The sequence below is a fragment of the Choristoneura fumiferana genome, chromosome 16 (genome assembly GCF_025370935.1).
Source record: "Choristoneura fumiferana chromosome 16, NRCan_CFum_1, whole genome shotgun sequence".
In the NCBI taxonomy this organism is placed as follows: Eukaryota; Metazoa; Arthropoda; class Insecta; order Lepidoptera; family Tortricidae; genus Choristoneura; species Choristoneura fumiferana.
Genome location: NC_133487.1, coordinates 11,199,996 through 11,215,107, shown reverse-complemented (window position 1 = coordinate 11,215,107; position 15,112 = coordinate 11,199,996). Strand labels below are relative to the sequence as shown.

Below are 15,112 nucleotides of genomic sequence, written 5' to 3'. Positions count from 1 at the left end.
CTTTTTCGATGCATGACAGTTATCCCGAGCATTGACCTCTCCATTGCTGTCTGTGCAACACGGAGTTCCTCTGCAGACTTCTCTGTCAGTGTGGTGGTTTCCATTCCATAAAGAAGACGGGCAAGATACACTGGTTGAAGATTTTGGTTTTAAGGTGCTGGCGAATCTTGAATCTTGTCCTTGACTGAAGGACTGACTTACGAGTAAGTATGTACTTTCAAATACTGTGCGACAAAGATCTTGATGAACGTGTTAAAAAAAGGAACTAACGCGGCTTATATTCCAAAACTGTACCTTTATTAGTCGTAAATATATATCGCTGTCTTTTTATCTTTTGTTCGTAATAATATAAAACTATAAATAATAATTTAATTATTAAAAATGGAAACAGCCAAATACTCCGAAATATTTTATTCCGAATTTGCTAATTCCGATTTTCAAAACTCCGATTTTCACAATTCCTAAGACATATAATTCCGATTACTTAATTAAAAACACGAAGTTTATTTTTCCGAATTACAAAATATCGATTTTTTTTATATCCGATTTTAAAAACTCCGAAGAATGAAAAGCACGAAATGTTATTGGCCCGAAGTACAGTATACCGATTATTTATTTTCCGAAATTTCATCGCTAATTTGGATTATATGACATTCGGCAAAATAAAATTCGTGGTTTTAATAATCGGAATCTTGATTTCGAATCGCGAATTAATATCAATCAATTTAGATAAATTGACCTGCATACTTAGGTTAGGTTAGGTTAGGTTAGAACTGCGCGGAATAGAAGCTCCGCGAAGCGGAGCTCCGTCGACCCTGTGTCACATTGCTGAAAATCAATAACAGTAAATACTGTTTTAGGCCAATCTAACCTACATAGCTTAAGTTAATTAGTCGGGATTTATTATTGATCGGTGTAATGATATTCTGAATTTTGAAAATCGTAATTTTAAACATTAGGTATTTAAAATTTTCGGATTTATGAAAATCGGAATAGTCATATTAGAAGTTTTAAAACATTCGGAATTATAAAAAATCGGTATTTTGAAGTTCCTGATTCCGACTTTCGGAATTTCGTTTTTCGTATTTATGTAGTGTACCCGACTGTGAAAATGTTGACAAAGCCCCGCTTCGCGGGGCTTCTATTTTGAACTTCAGGGACATAAGGTAAATAACGAACCTATCCAGTTTAAAGAGGGGTTAGATTATGTTTTATATTTAATGCTACGCCCTCCCGTCCTCCCTTTTTATGCCTGTGCCTCTTTTACTGGTGGCTGTTCGTTCCGTTCCAAATACAATTCTAACCTAACCTAATAACCTATTTTTTTAGTCATAATTATATTGTTTTACCATTTAACGTTTTTATGTTTACCATTACTTGCACTTATTAAAATAAAAAATAAATAAATATCATGGGACATTTGACACGAATTGACCTAGTCCCAAACTAAGCAAAGCTTGTACTGTGGACACTAGGCAACGGATAAACATACTTATATGTATAAATAAATACATACTTAAATACATATTAAACATCCAAGGCCCGAGGACAAACATTCGTATTATTCATACAAATATCTGCCCCGGCTGGGATTCGAACCCGGGACCTCAATCTCCTTAGTCAGGTTCTCTAACCACTTACACTTATCAAGAAAAAGTACTTAATTTATTTTCGGACATAGATTTGGACAGGATTTCGGGCTATCAAAATTCTGCCAAATTAAATAGCTAAACAATATTATGCATAATAAAATTCGGCCATGTTAATATTAGGTATGCTAATATAATATTCGAGTAAACAATCATTCGGCTTATAAAGAATTATGTCGAACTAAATTTCGGCAAGTTTAAGATTTGACGTAAATAAATTATGCGAAACCTGTTATGCGTAATAAGTCTAATAAGTTTCGGACATTAAAAAATATGCCAATAGATGTCACCCATTTTCCGTTACCCCCCTATTTTCAGTTACCTGTGCTTCGAAAGCGAATGTTAGTATTTATTCTTGTACCTACCTTTGTAAATTAATCTTCTGCAAATTAAAATCAAATGATAATAGGTAGTCTCATGTCATAAAATTATCTCAAAAAAAGCGCGCCTGCTTCATACTGTTTAACATATACTGAACGGCAAAAAATCTGGCCCACAAATGTATGCAGAAATAGGTAATTTCGAACGGAGAGTGGGCCAATTTTTTTTATTATAATATCTTTACATTTGCTCGTATAATATGCCGTCGGCTAATCTGTGTGACGCGATTGGATACGGCATAACATCTGCCTAAGGAGAGATTTGACTTTTGATGCGTCCCCCACGCTGTACAAAATATTTTTCATCACACTTGCTCGTAAACAGTGTTGTAACATGCAGGCTACCTTGATTGTAACCCCCCAATTAAAACCCTCGACCTTAATGTGCTTGTCATGAAACCCGTGGTCGGTAAATGAGTCATTGCCCGTACTAATTTTCTTGTCATGAAGCCCAAGGTCGTTAAATGAGTGTGATACTGCATGGCGTGCAGGAGCGCGGCGCGCGCATGTCGGGCACATGCTACGTGGGGTGGGGCGGCGCGGAGGCTGGCGCTGCCAAGAGCGTAGTCAGCGGTATCGGCATTTTTTGAAAAAATATTAGTTTTGCTTTTACAAATATACAATTTTACTCGCAAATGTGATGAAAAACATTGTATGTCGCACGGGCGGTACTAGAATTACGGACATCGACTCATTAAAGCCCTCAGTCTTCGACTTCGGGCTTCTAATAGACTCTCGTTCGTAATTCCTTGTTTACCGCCCTTAAGACGCAATGTACTATACACTACATATTTACAGTAAATAACATGTAGCCTTATTTCAGTGTAATGCATAATCTTGACATTAACATTAGACCGACGTTGGTCCAACAAGTAAAACGGGCAACTAGACAGCGCCTAAGGGTTTGTCGTCGTCAGGCATATCTTAAATTCAAACGTCATAATGAATTAAACCCACATTAAAAATTAATAAATCTGTAAAAAGCGAGCCTTTTCAAATGTGGACTCTAAATATATCGTTTTATTTTTATCAGAAATTGAATAGATTTATGAAACTGTTGCTCAGAAATGTATAGCCGTAATAGTCAAAACTTTCTGTTATCTTATCCCGAAAGTTAGGAGCTCGGGCGGGACACATCGATTTTCTTTCGTGTTTGAATACACGCCTGTTTAGTGTCAATTTTATGTTAAGTATCGATATTTGTAAACAAGTTCAGTGCATTTGGGTTAGTTAAGTAGCTTTATAAATATTGCAAACTCTTTAGCCCTTCAATGATAACATGATTATGGAATGCTTTAAAGTGATGTTCAGTTTCATGGTCATTTGGAGGGAAATGCTAAATTAGCTTCGAAGAAATTGGGAGTGCTTTGTAAAGCGGTCAGTAAATATTTTTCGCCATCTCATCGTCTTTGTAGTCTCAAAAACTTTATAAAGCTCAAGTTAGACCTCATATATATAATACTGTTCCCATCTCTGGGGTAGAGCGCCTCTGTATCAACTTCTTCCATTTGACCGCATTCAACGAAGAGCCGCTCGAATCAGGGCTATCGTTTTTTGTCTAACTAGATGGCGCACTGTCGCGTGAGGTTTTTAAGTATGGCTTTCAAAGTCTGTTATTGCGGGCGTGAAAACAATTTAGCATATCACCTCTATTACAGTTCGATTCATGCCGGAAGTTATTGCCACGCACGCGTAGCTCACTCAAAAACTATGAGATTTGACATTTCGGAGACCTCACGCTACACTAGCGCCTCTAGTGGCGAATTCATACGCGATAGCCCTCATTGTGACCACCTCAATAGCTATCAGTCTATTACAGTTCGATTCATGCGGAAGTTATTGCCACGCACGGTGAAAATTTGGAATCAGCTTACAGCGCCAGTATTTCTGGTACAACTAATGATGCAACTGCTACGACGTAGCACATTTCTACGACAAAAAAAATAATCACAATAACTAAATCAATTTATACACAGCAGGAAAAAATATTGGCTTTCTTAAAGGGTCTACGAAAACCATCATTACAGATTAAGATAAAATATATCTATATTTATTATGCTACAGATCCCAATAATCATTTATTAAATAGAAAATTTACAATGTTACATTATACCCATTACCTAATAAACTAAAGATAAATCCTAACTAAGTAAAAAAAATGACAAAAATAGAATAACAAAATAAACACAAATAATCAAAAGAAACCAAACAATGTCAACCAAAATTAAATAATTAATTACAACTACAAAAATAAATAATAATAAGTAATAAAAAAAAAACAATTATACACAGATAATGCTATAATTATGATTTAATTATGCTACCGATTAACTTATCTCTTGTTCTTCTTGACTTTGAGACTAAATAATAGGCATGTGCCGAGATCCTCTAAAAGGATTTGTATGAAGAGTTTTGGTAACGTATCATTATGTGTATTATTGGGCTTAAACTCAAGACCAATTCAGTATTTTATTTACCTTAACTAGTAACGTTTTTTTATATGATAAGGGGCAAACGAGCAGGTGAGCCACCTCATGGAAATCAATTAAGTGAATATAAACTCAGCTTAAGTTATGATTTTTTTTTATTCGACTGGATGGCAAACGAGCAAGTGGGTCTCCTGATGGATGTCCATGGGCGGCGGTAAATGCTTTCCATCAGGTGACCCGCCTGCTCGTTTTCCCCTTATCATATAAAAAAGCGTTACTAGTTATGGTAAATAAAATACTGAATCTTGTAAAATACTGGTCTTGATTTTAAGCCCAAAAATACATTTATAAATGTACGTTAACAAAACTTTTTATACAAACGCTTTTAGAGGATCTCGGCTCAAAGTCAAGAAGAACAAGAGAGAAGTTAATCTGTAGCATAATAAATATATGTAATATAATGATATAATATATTATATAAATATATTATAAGTTACCTAATGATTCGCCGACTATTTTTAGGAAGATTATTGATTGGCAGACAACGTTTCGCCGGGTAAAGGTATGGCGATGAATTTGTACGCAGATGTATTGTTTCGCAGACTCACATTTCGTAACTCAACCTTTAGCAGACTATTTACTTGTCATACGAGTCAGTAAGCCGAACAACTATTCACAGAAATTTGTTTAGCCTATTAATCACTACACATTTTGCACATTTGGTCGAACAACCTTACGCTTTTGTAACGGTTGAACAATTATTCAGTGCGCATATCAACTTTTCGCATCTTTTCGTTTCGCATGGAAAATGGCATTCAATACCGCGAATTTGTACGGATTACACTATGCCTTATTGTCATTTTTACACGCCGTGCTGACCGCGCATTCTTTATGGTTTTCTTATACAAATTTTAAACGTATAACGCAAGTAATAAACGTATTATTGACCATCATTTGTATTTATTTTATATTGGAGTCTAAACAAACCAAGTCGCGATGCTAGCAGTTCAGTTCTGGCACTTTGCCGGCCGCTGCTGCTGCACGCTCGCTTCGGTCGCTCGGCTCGTGCGTTGTTGGTCGCAATTCTACCTAACACTCCTCCTCGCTAACGCTCGTCGTCGCACCTAACTACATTTTGATAACAGCTAGTATATATAGTCAACTCAGTAAAATCCTACCTGTCGTTTGGCCGATTTTATCTACGCAGATTACGAAACCAAAAATCGACTGAACTGAATTTAATATCTACTTAACAATATGAATACCATGTGATAACTCTGCTTATCGTTTCTCGACGAACAGTTGTTCAGTTTACTGAAACAATTACGAAACAAACAATCTACTAAACGTAAATCTGCTTATCGCTATTCTTCCTACCGACTACTCGGCGAAACGAATAATAGGCGTAACGAAATTATACCAAACGTTGCTCGGCCAAAAGAAAAATCTGCGTAATGAAACTCAGCGAAACGACAGGTCACCATAATTATTATATTATCTTAATCTGTAAGAGAGAGAGAGAGTGGAATAAGAAAGGGGAGGCATTTGCCCTGCAGTGGGACACATTATAAGCTAGTTTTTTTTTGTTCTATTCTGGTATCCGCAATCAGTCGAAAGACTTTAATCGGATTGGATGAGGGTGGTTCATGACTTGTATGGGAATAAGGCCATTGCCGTATTCTCCTTTTATAACACTTGGCGTCTTTTCAGCCTCATAAACGTTGTTATCAATTTCCAGCAGCTGCGCTGCCAAAGGATTAGGGTGCACCGCTAAGCGACCAGCATGAAATTGTCTGTATCGCTCAATTTCTTCCGCAACTGTTGGCATGCCTAGGTACTCGTGGATCTCCTCGTTTCTCGTGAACCACGGCGCACTCATTACCATATTTCCCTGAGGATTGTATTCTGTACACGTTGCAAACAGACTATGTTGGTTTTACTGGCCACACTCCAGAGCTGTATTCCGTACGTCCAAATTGGTTTTAGAATCGATTTATAAATCAGCAATTTGTTGTCAACTGACAGAGCACAATTTCGCCGCATAAGCCTGAAAAGGGACTTGAACCGGTGATTGATTTCATCTCGCTTACGTTTGATGTGAATATTCCAAGTTAGTCGTCTGTCCAAATGGAAACCAAGGTATTTGACGGATTCAGAATGTGGTCACATCGGTTTCAAGTTGCGCGGGTGGGCAGTCTCCTCTCCTTAGGCTAAAGGTGATATGGTGGGACTTCTGCGCACTGGCACGAATACGCCACTTCTGGAGCCAATCATAGGTCTTGTTCAGGAGTTGTTGGAGATTTAAGATGGCAGAGGCTGGATCCTTCTGAACCTAAACTATCCAAGTCGCTTCTGCTTCGAACCGTCTTGCTCGCTCGCTTCACTCACTCGTACAAATTTTGAAAACTGCAATATTAAAATTGGCCAAAATGTTATTTGACAATTTTTTATTTGCCTAAGCCAATCATTTGCCACATAAAAGTGTGATGAAGTAAAATTTTGCAATATAAAACGTTGCGAAATAAGAAAAAGGCGAAGTAAAGTTATGCCAACGATTGGTTTGCCAAATGAAACTTCGGCGAAAGAGTGATTGCTAAGTGAAATTTGGCGAAACATATTTCGCCGAAAAGGCAGTACAGCATTTTTGTCTATTTTTTTTTGTCGTTTTTGTCTGAGTGGGTACGAAACACGAACGACGCGTTTCCGTTTCAGCTTGGTCAAAACTGCTTTCATCTGGCTAAACTACTCTTCTCTCCAGCCAGGTCGCATTTACCGATATGTTTTTGAATAAGTACCTAAATACCGGAAAATTCAATATTCAGCATAAAATATTAGTGACAATAATAAAATTAAGCTATGAACATTTTTTTTAATAATATGAAATTTAACTACAGGTTATATTTATACATGTTACGTTTCTATCACGTAGCCGGCAAGCCGCATCAACCCTCAGTACCTCGGCAACAGTATGCGCAAACCCTTTTCGACGATCGCGGCACGATAATAAATATCCGGAATTTCTTACCTCAGCTAGTGCGTTTGACATACGACATGACAGCGCGTGTTGTGACGCCAGCAAAGCGAAGAGCTTGCGGAAAATATTCGACGTATCTTAGATTGAAATACATCGCTTTCGGAAAATATATTACTAGCCAAATAAATTTACACCTTCGCTGAAAGTTATTAAGCCATTTGGATAACCATTAATTACGATAGTTTTACTGACCCAGCGCGGTCAGCTTGACGTTTATTTGATATTTCAACATACTCTAAGTAGGTACGTAATAAAAACTGTGATGAGTTGGCGTTTAACGCATGAACTTGTTTAATTGCTTGTAGATTAGATTTAGGTAACGAACGGGCGCATTATCGGAATTCAAGCTACCTTTTTTGTTTATTATACGTATGGGCCGAGTAAAAAATAGCCATAGGCGGCTTTCTTTGATATTAGTGGTGCGATTATGTAGCTGGTAGTTTGCGTGATTAGTATAATTGAATTGAAACCCACATCAAGTGGAATTATTCCGTTGACACGGAACAAAATGATTACAGCGGTGCACACGCACGCCGCTGTCCGCGCCGCCGCGCGACATGTTATTATTCGTTAAAGGCAGACCCCTACACGCAAAACTTCTTAATATTATTTTAATAACTTAATTGAAGAACTGTGCTTTTTAGCCAAGATTAAGGGTAATTATAAAAAAAACGTGCCAATTTTTAGGGCATGTAATTACTTGCAAATGTTTGTTCTAACGATTTATTAATAATACATTCTTATATTTGTATATTGCCTGCCAAATCTATCTATTCACTATACATATAATAAATCTGTAGAAAGTCGGTGTCTGTACATTGGAAATATTTGAGAGAAACTGTTACTAGGGGCATATATTAACACAAAACAATGTTTTTTAGAAATTGTTTGTTTGCCTGTGCGTTTGCACACGCTAATCTCAGAAACCACTCAACATAGAAGGATGCGGTTTTCACTGATTTGTTGTCCTTGCCTTGGATTAACATTTATTAGTGTTTATTTTATTCAAATCGGTTCAAAAATAATAAATTTAAAGAATTTTGTCGAACACTAAGACTTTACGAAGAATCGTTGTTTATATCGCGAAAACTTTGGTTATCCATTAAAGTTTTGATTAATTATAGTCTGTTAAATGATTTTAGGAATATAAATTCAAGAAATAGATAGTTCGTAGAAATTAATGCGCCGGGTTTTCTTGGCCCTCTTAAAAGAGATTGTCGGCGAATACAGGGAAAACACGGGACATCTCCATGAAGTAGAAGAGACTAGCATCGGTACTCTGATTTTGTGTTCAGACGGTTTTATTTAGGCCCGTAAAGGACCTGAGTGTCACCATTGCCAGGATCCTCTTATTGAAGTAGCAAATCAAGAGGTCATCCTTCACAAAATATACGCGCACCTGTCTCCGTCCAGGCCATCTAGCGCAGTCTCTTTTGGAATAACCTAAACTGCTTCTTCGGCCACTCCGCTCACGTTATGTTTGACCGCACTGACAACTCAACACACGGCAGCCACTTTGCGCACGTCCCACATATCGCCGAGTTCTGGCCCTAGCTTCTAGGTAGGATGGTGCTAAGAGTGAAGTGTCCTGTCCGTAAGGCCATGGTTTCTCTGACCACGACCGAATGTTTTGTGCGGGAATGTTTATGGGTGGTTTCTCTGAAATGTCACCGGTAGCGGGTATAGGCACAGTTAATTCATGTGGTGCGACGCACATCCTGGCCCTATACTACGAAATGCAAAACTCGAACTTCGTATGTTGCCATCCCGCTGACGCTTGTGTCATTTAATACGCGAGTGAAAGGAACCGGTGCGATACGAACTTCAATTTGCGAGTTTCATAGTAGCGCCTCAGATGCCGCCGGTCGCGTGTGACGGGCCAGAGAAACCAGGGCCTTAGTGATAATAGATAACAATAAAACCGTTAAAAATCCAAATGGGATAAAAGTCGCAGAAAAGCCACCCGTCTAGATAAATTAATCGGGATAAGTCCATAATCACAGGTATTTTTATTTATGGATAAGAAGTGAACATTTTGATGGCAGGTATCTTTTGTAAGCTGCTAGGCAGTCAAAACAATAACTGACTGAGATAAATCTAAGTCCACGCGGACGAAGTCGCGGGCCTACAGCTATAATTTAAATATTTCCTTATTTCCAAAAATATATATTATTTTATAAAATCCCTAATATTATAAATGCGTGTACCCGTGTGGTGTCGGGTTCGAATTACACCTCTCCATTTCTTCCGTGGATGTCGTAAGCGGCGACGAGGATATAGGTTAAGTTATACGCGTAGGCGACAGGCTAGCAACCTGTCACTATTGTACCGTTTTTGTCAAACTTAAAACCTAATATTGCTAAAAGTGGCTCCGAAGCGGTAACGTTTCGTGTGCTCTGCCTACCTCATTTGGGAATACAGGCGTGATGTTTATGTATGTATGTATGTATTAATGCGAAAGTTGGTGTTTATGTGTTTTTTTGTTACCTCATCTCAAACCACTGAACCGATTTAGATGAAATTAGGTCTACAGATAGTTTGAGTCCCGGAGATGGACAAAGGATAGTTTTTATCAAGGTAAATTACATAGGTAGTCCCCGCGGGATAGCGATAAACGAATTCTACGCGGACGGAGTCGCGGGCAACAGCTATACTTATTTAATACGTGCAGACACATAGTAATGGCCTCCGGCAACTGACATAAGCATGTAGCAGCCGCACGGCATCTCTGTGGCACGACGAAACAGCTACTTAACATACGCAGCGGTACGGTAGCGTTAAAATGATAAATGATGACAAACCTCTTTTAAAAGAAGGCGTTCGGTGTTCAGGTCAGGCTTGTATAAATTCAGTGCTCGACTGAGGATAATTTAATTCGTCCATTCATGGAGGTGCGAATTTGCGAGTGCGTATTGGAGGGCGCGCCGCCGCCCCCCGTCGTCCCCGCGCCCCTCCCGCGATGACGTCAACGGCCCAGCGCCACCCGATTATAAATAGCCATGCCGATAACACGCCACAGGTTTCGGCCCGTTTACTTCCCAGTGTTATATTTTGAACTAATTTTAAAATACTTCACAAATGACCATTACAATATAATAGAACTTTATGTAGGTCACCGTCTGGCACCGGTTGTGACAGTGTTGTCACATCTACTAACTTTTTGGTAGATCTACCTATTTCGCCTCCGTTCTACCTATCTACCACCCTTGGCCTCAAATCTCCCTACTTTTCAAAATATTACGATTGTAAACAATTTTCCACGTGTGTAATGAAATGTTACTTACTTTCTATCGAATTTAGCCTATCTTGTAATTTCAGCACTTGAAACGGAACGCGTTAAAATTGTGGAGATCTCTCCAACCAACTCTGAACATTTGAGATTATTTAATAAGAATGTGGATAAACTAAACATCACGAATAAATAATTTAAAACATTTTATGCGCATTTTTAATCATTAAAAATGTATTAACCTTGAGATGGTAGATCTACCTATTTTCCATTTCAAATTCCATCATTTCTACTAATTTTTGTATCCTGTTCTACCGTTTTTCCAAAATTGTATGTGACAACACTGGGTTGTGACTTCTTTTCCGGTTAAAACGTGATTATAAGTTTTTAATGGAGCTCGAGAAGCTATCCGGGCAGTGAAAAAGTTTGTGATTGGACATTGAAATCATGGAGCTGAATGAAGATATTGTCATTAAAATGTAAAGACGATTTCGCTCGTTTAATTAGATTTTATCTGTTTTTTATTTGCCGGGTGTGTGTTGCTAGCAGACGGCGCAGTGCTTTGAGTTCACGCGGCTAATGATCTCGGAACATGTTCGTCAATTACGTTCTATTTCAGAATCAGAATCAGAATATTTTTATTGTATAACTGTCTAACTTAGATGGTATTACCTACATATAAGGTAGTTTCCACAACTGTTACCCGTTTCGGCTGTCTTTCATAAGGTATACTTCAATCTTTCTAAGCTTATCCGTTAAAGATTAGCATTTTTGAGCAGTAAGTTAAGTCTTTGAGAAAAACTGTTAAAATCAGATCACAAACAAAGAGCAATATGATCACATTAATATGTTTATGTAAATCTAAAGCATCTTTGCATTTGTATATTGTTCTCCATAGAAATGCAAGGCGCGCTTAGCAAAATGTAAATTTCATATTTACAACATGAACAAAGCAATATTACAAAAATATTTTTCAAACTTCACCGTCCCCAGTTTCATCAGTAAAAGATTTATGTCGTGTAAATATGTTTGGAATAAAGCAACGCGACTATTTTCTGAAGTATTCAGTGAGTAATGTAAGTGGCCGAGAAAATTTCACTGCCTTTTATAAATTTTACAATTTTACTTTGAAAAATAAATAAGATTAAGGACTAACTCACCTAGCAAATGTCTGAAGTGACGCAGAATGTATTTCACCACTTACCATGCCAAACTAGTGTTTATCGTAAAACTTAGAACATTTTCCCTAACTTACCGTCGCCATTGCATCTACCTACACATATTCCACCGAATTTGTCGTCTCATTCGTATTAACAACTAACTTGTAACGTTAAACTAATAGCACTAGCCACTAACTACTACACAACTTTAAGGTCGGATAAATTTAAAGGCTAGCATTCTTGCTTTTCTCTATCTCAAACCAAAACCGAAAGCTTTATAGATGTATGTAGCTAAAAAATCAGCCATAAAAGACGCGCCGAGTTACTAAATAAGTCTTAGCGTCACGTATCAATAAACTTGTTTTTTTGCTTGATTTGGGTTCGAATACAATTTTCATGATAATTCAAAACCGGTGCGTAGTGATTCTACATTAAACATTAGTCTAAAGCTCCTAAAACTCACCGAATTTGATTTGAACTGCCTTTATTGTGCGGACAATGGATGTCTACCTCTAACTTCAATCAAGTCACAAACTATTATTAGATAGATTGAATTTTGTGCCTTTAGTGTAAGTTTTCGGTTACAAAATACGTCTCGATAGCGTTCGCGTTAAAATCTCAATTTGTATAGAAACACGAACATCGCAAACGTTCTGCTAGAGGCGCTGTTCGTGTTTCCATATAAATTGAGATTTTAACGCGAACGCGATCGAGACGTATTTTGTAACCGAAAATTTACACTAGGGGTACTGAAATGTCTGTCCCTACAGTCGAGTAATCGAATATTATATTTAGCTTTTTAGGGTTCCGTGTAGTCAACTAGGAACCCTTATAGTTTCGCCATGTCTGTCCGTCTGTCTGTATGCCCGCGGTTAAGCTCAGAAAGCGTTAGTACTACAAAGTTGTAATTTGCCTTGAATATACATGTCGGCGGCCGATCGTAAAATCCGCCAGATCACGAAATTCCTAGGCATATCGTGAAACACAGCCAGTTCATGATTTGGCCCGTTTAGGCAAATCATGAAATTCCTAGGCATAACATGAAACGCCACATCGGTTGTGGCACTTCGCCGGCCGCTGCCGCGGCACGCTCGCTTCGCTCGCTCAGCTTGTGTGTTGTAGTCACAATTCATACTAACCACTTCTCGCTTCGCTCGTCGTACCTAAATTTTTCTTGTTTTCGGCATATCACGATGTGCCCGTTATTTAAAGATTTAAAGATTTTTAGTGAACATAATAACATGGTTATTTAAAAACAAAAAGCTGCATTAGTACAAACTAAGTCGCAGCTGCTTACGCCCACCTCAATACATAGAAGTCATGTTCCACAGTGTTACATAATAGTAAAGGGTGTCCCAAAAAGGACGCAAGGTTTGTAATTGATGAAAAACACATTTTTGTTTTCTTTATAATATATTTGTATATAAAATCTTGAAATACATAAAATAGGGTTATTTGTGGAATAATACGTCAGGCAAATGTCCTCCTAGGCGTTGCTGGCACATACGCACTCTTTTGTCAAAATGTTCTATGACCATTTTGCATAGATGCGGCTGAATTTCTCCAATGAGGCGTCGAATTTCCATTCAAAACATGAAGATACAAAAATGGCAGCAAATTGAAATCTTGCGTCCTTTTTGGGACACCCGATATAAATAGAAAAACTTAAATCAAATATACTTATGGCATAGAGCTAAGGTATCGATGAATGCGTTGCTCTAATCGATCTGCCGTATTGTTTCTCAGGCACATCGTGATATGCCTGGCCAACATTCAGGCATATCATGAAATGGCGCCATTTCACGATATGCCTAGGAATTTTGTGATCTGACGGATTTTACGATCGGTCGCCGACATACATATCGTACGACAAAGTGTTAAATTAAAAAAACTTTTTAGGTTACTTCCCATAGACGTAAAGTGGAGGTGTTTTTTTTTTCTCGACTAACCCTATACCAGGTGTGGCCTGTAATACTAGCACGCCCGGTACCTACTAGTGTGGGGCATCGTTGAATAGGTCCTTTAAAACCATTGCGGAATTGGTAAGACCATTTTTCTATTCAGTGATCTGTTTGCGAAATATTCAACTTTTAAGTGCAAATTTTCATTAAAAGCAAGTCAATTTTCATCAAATCATCAAAAAAAAATCAGGATGGTACCAAGTATATCAAATTTATAAGGAAAATTATAATGACTAAGATTCCTTGAGAATTATTAGTAGTTTAAGAGTAAATAGCAGCCTAAGATATAAAATTTTCCTAAACTTGGAAGAACGGACGAAATCCATAGAAAAATATTCCTTGATTTTTCTTAATGGATACGGAACCCAATCTTGGGCGTGTCCGACACGCTCTTGGCCGGTTTAATTTAGTTTAGATAACACAGTGCTGGTTGGCACCGTAAATATATACTTACTTGACACGGGTTGTTGTTATTTAGTCACAATTAATTACAAAAATTAAAACTAAATATTGCATTCAAATTTTTATAATATAATAATATTGCTATTTTCGTCATATTAGGTTGTTGTCGATCAACTGTCTGATCATACTATCCATAGGCGGTTTTATTTTTGTATGAAGAACAGCTAGCACTGTCTCCTGTAAGGTTTTCTTGGCGCGTGTCACGTTTAAGATTTTGCTTTTAATATATATATTACTATATTATTTGAACGAACGTTGTAAGTAAAATAATTATAGATTGTTCAACAAGGGACTAAAACAAGCCATAATAACACGACATGATCGGCCACCCGAGCAGAGCGAGGGGCATTATGGTTGTTTAGTCTCGCGTTAAACACTACTTTTTGCTTTGAATGTGAGGAAAAAAAAACAATGTTTTATTCAAAATTACAATATTACTTTAAAAACGAACGCTCGACTAATGGTCAGGCCAATCTGTCCAAAATTCAAATAGCAAAAAAAAAATTGCTGCACGGTTTTTTCTTTTCTTTTTGTTGTATGTATATGGAGTGATGCTTTAAAAGCTTGCATATTTAGACAACAGTTTCAAAAATGGAAAACTATTTTAAAACTGATTAGACTATACATAATAAAATGAATAAATCCTTAATATAATTGAATAGATTCATATTCGTAATCATTAATTGTGTTTCACGAAATTAAATTTAAATATTTTTGCACAGTTGTCATTTTGAGGTTATTTCCACGCCTACGATTCCACGCCTAAAAATCCTCTATTCACAAACACCGTGTTGGCTGTTTAGGGGTT

General features: G+C 37.4%; 1 protein-coding gene across 1 annotated transcript in view; it reads left to right on the top strand.

Annotated features, from left to right (window-relative positions):
• The window catches only part of jeb (low-density lipoprotein receptor domain-containing jelly belly protein), a 146,916-nt gene that overhangs the window by 31,895 nt on the left and 99,909 nt on the right, over positions 1-15,112 (top strand). The gene's annotated exons all lie outside the window — the stretch shown is intronic.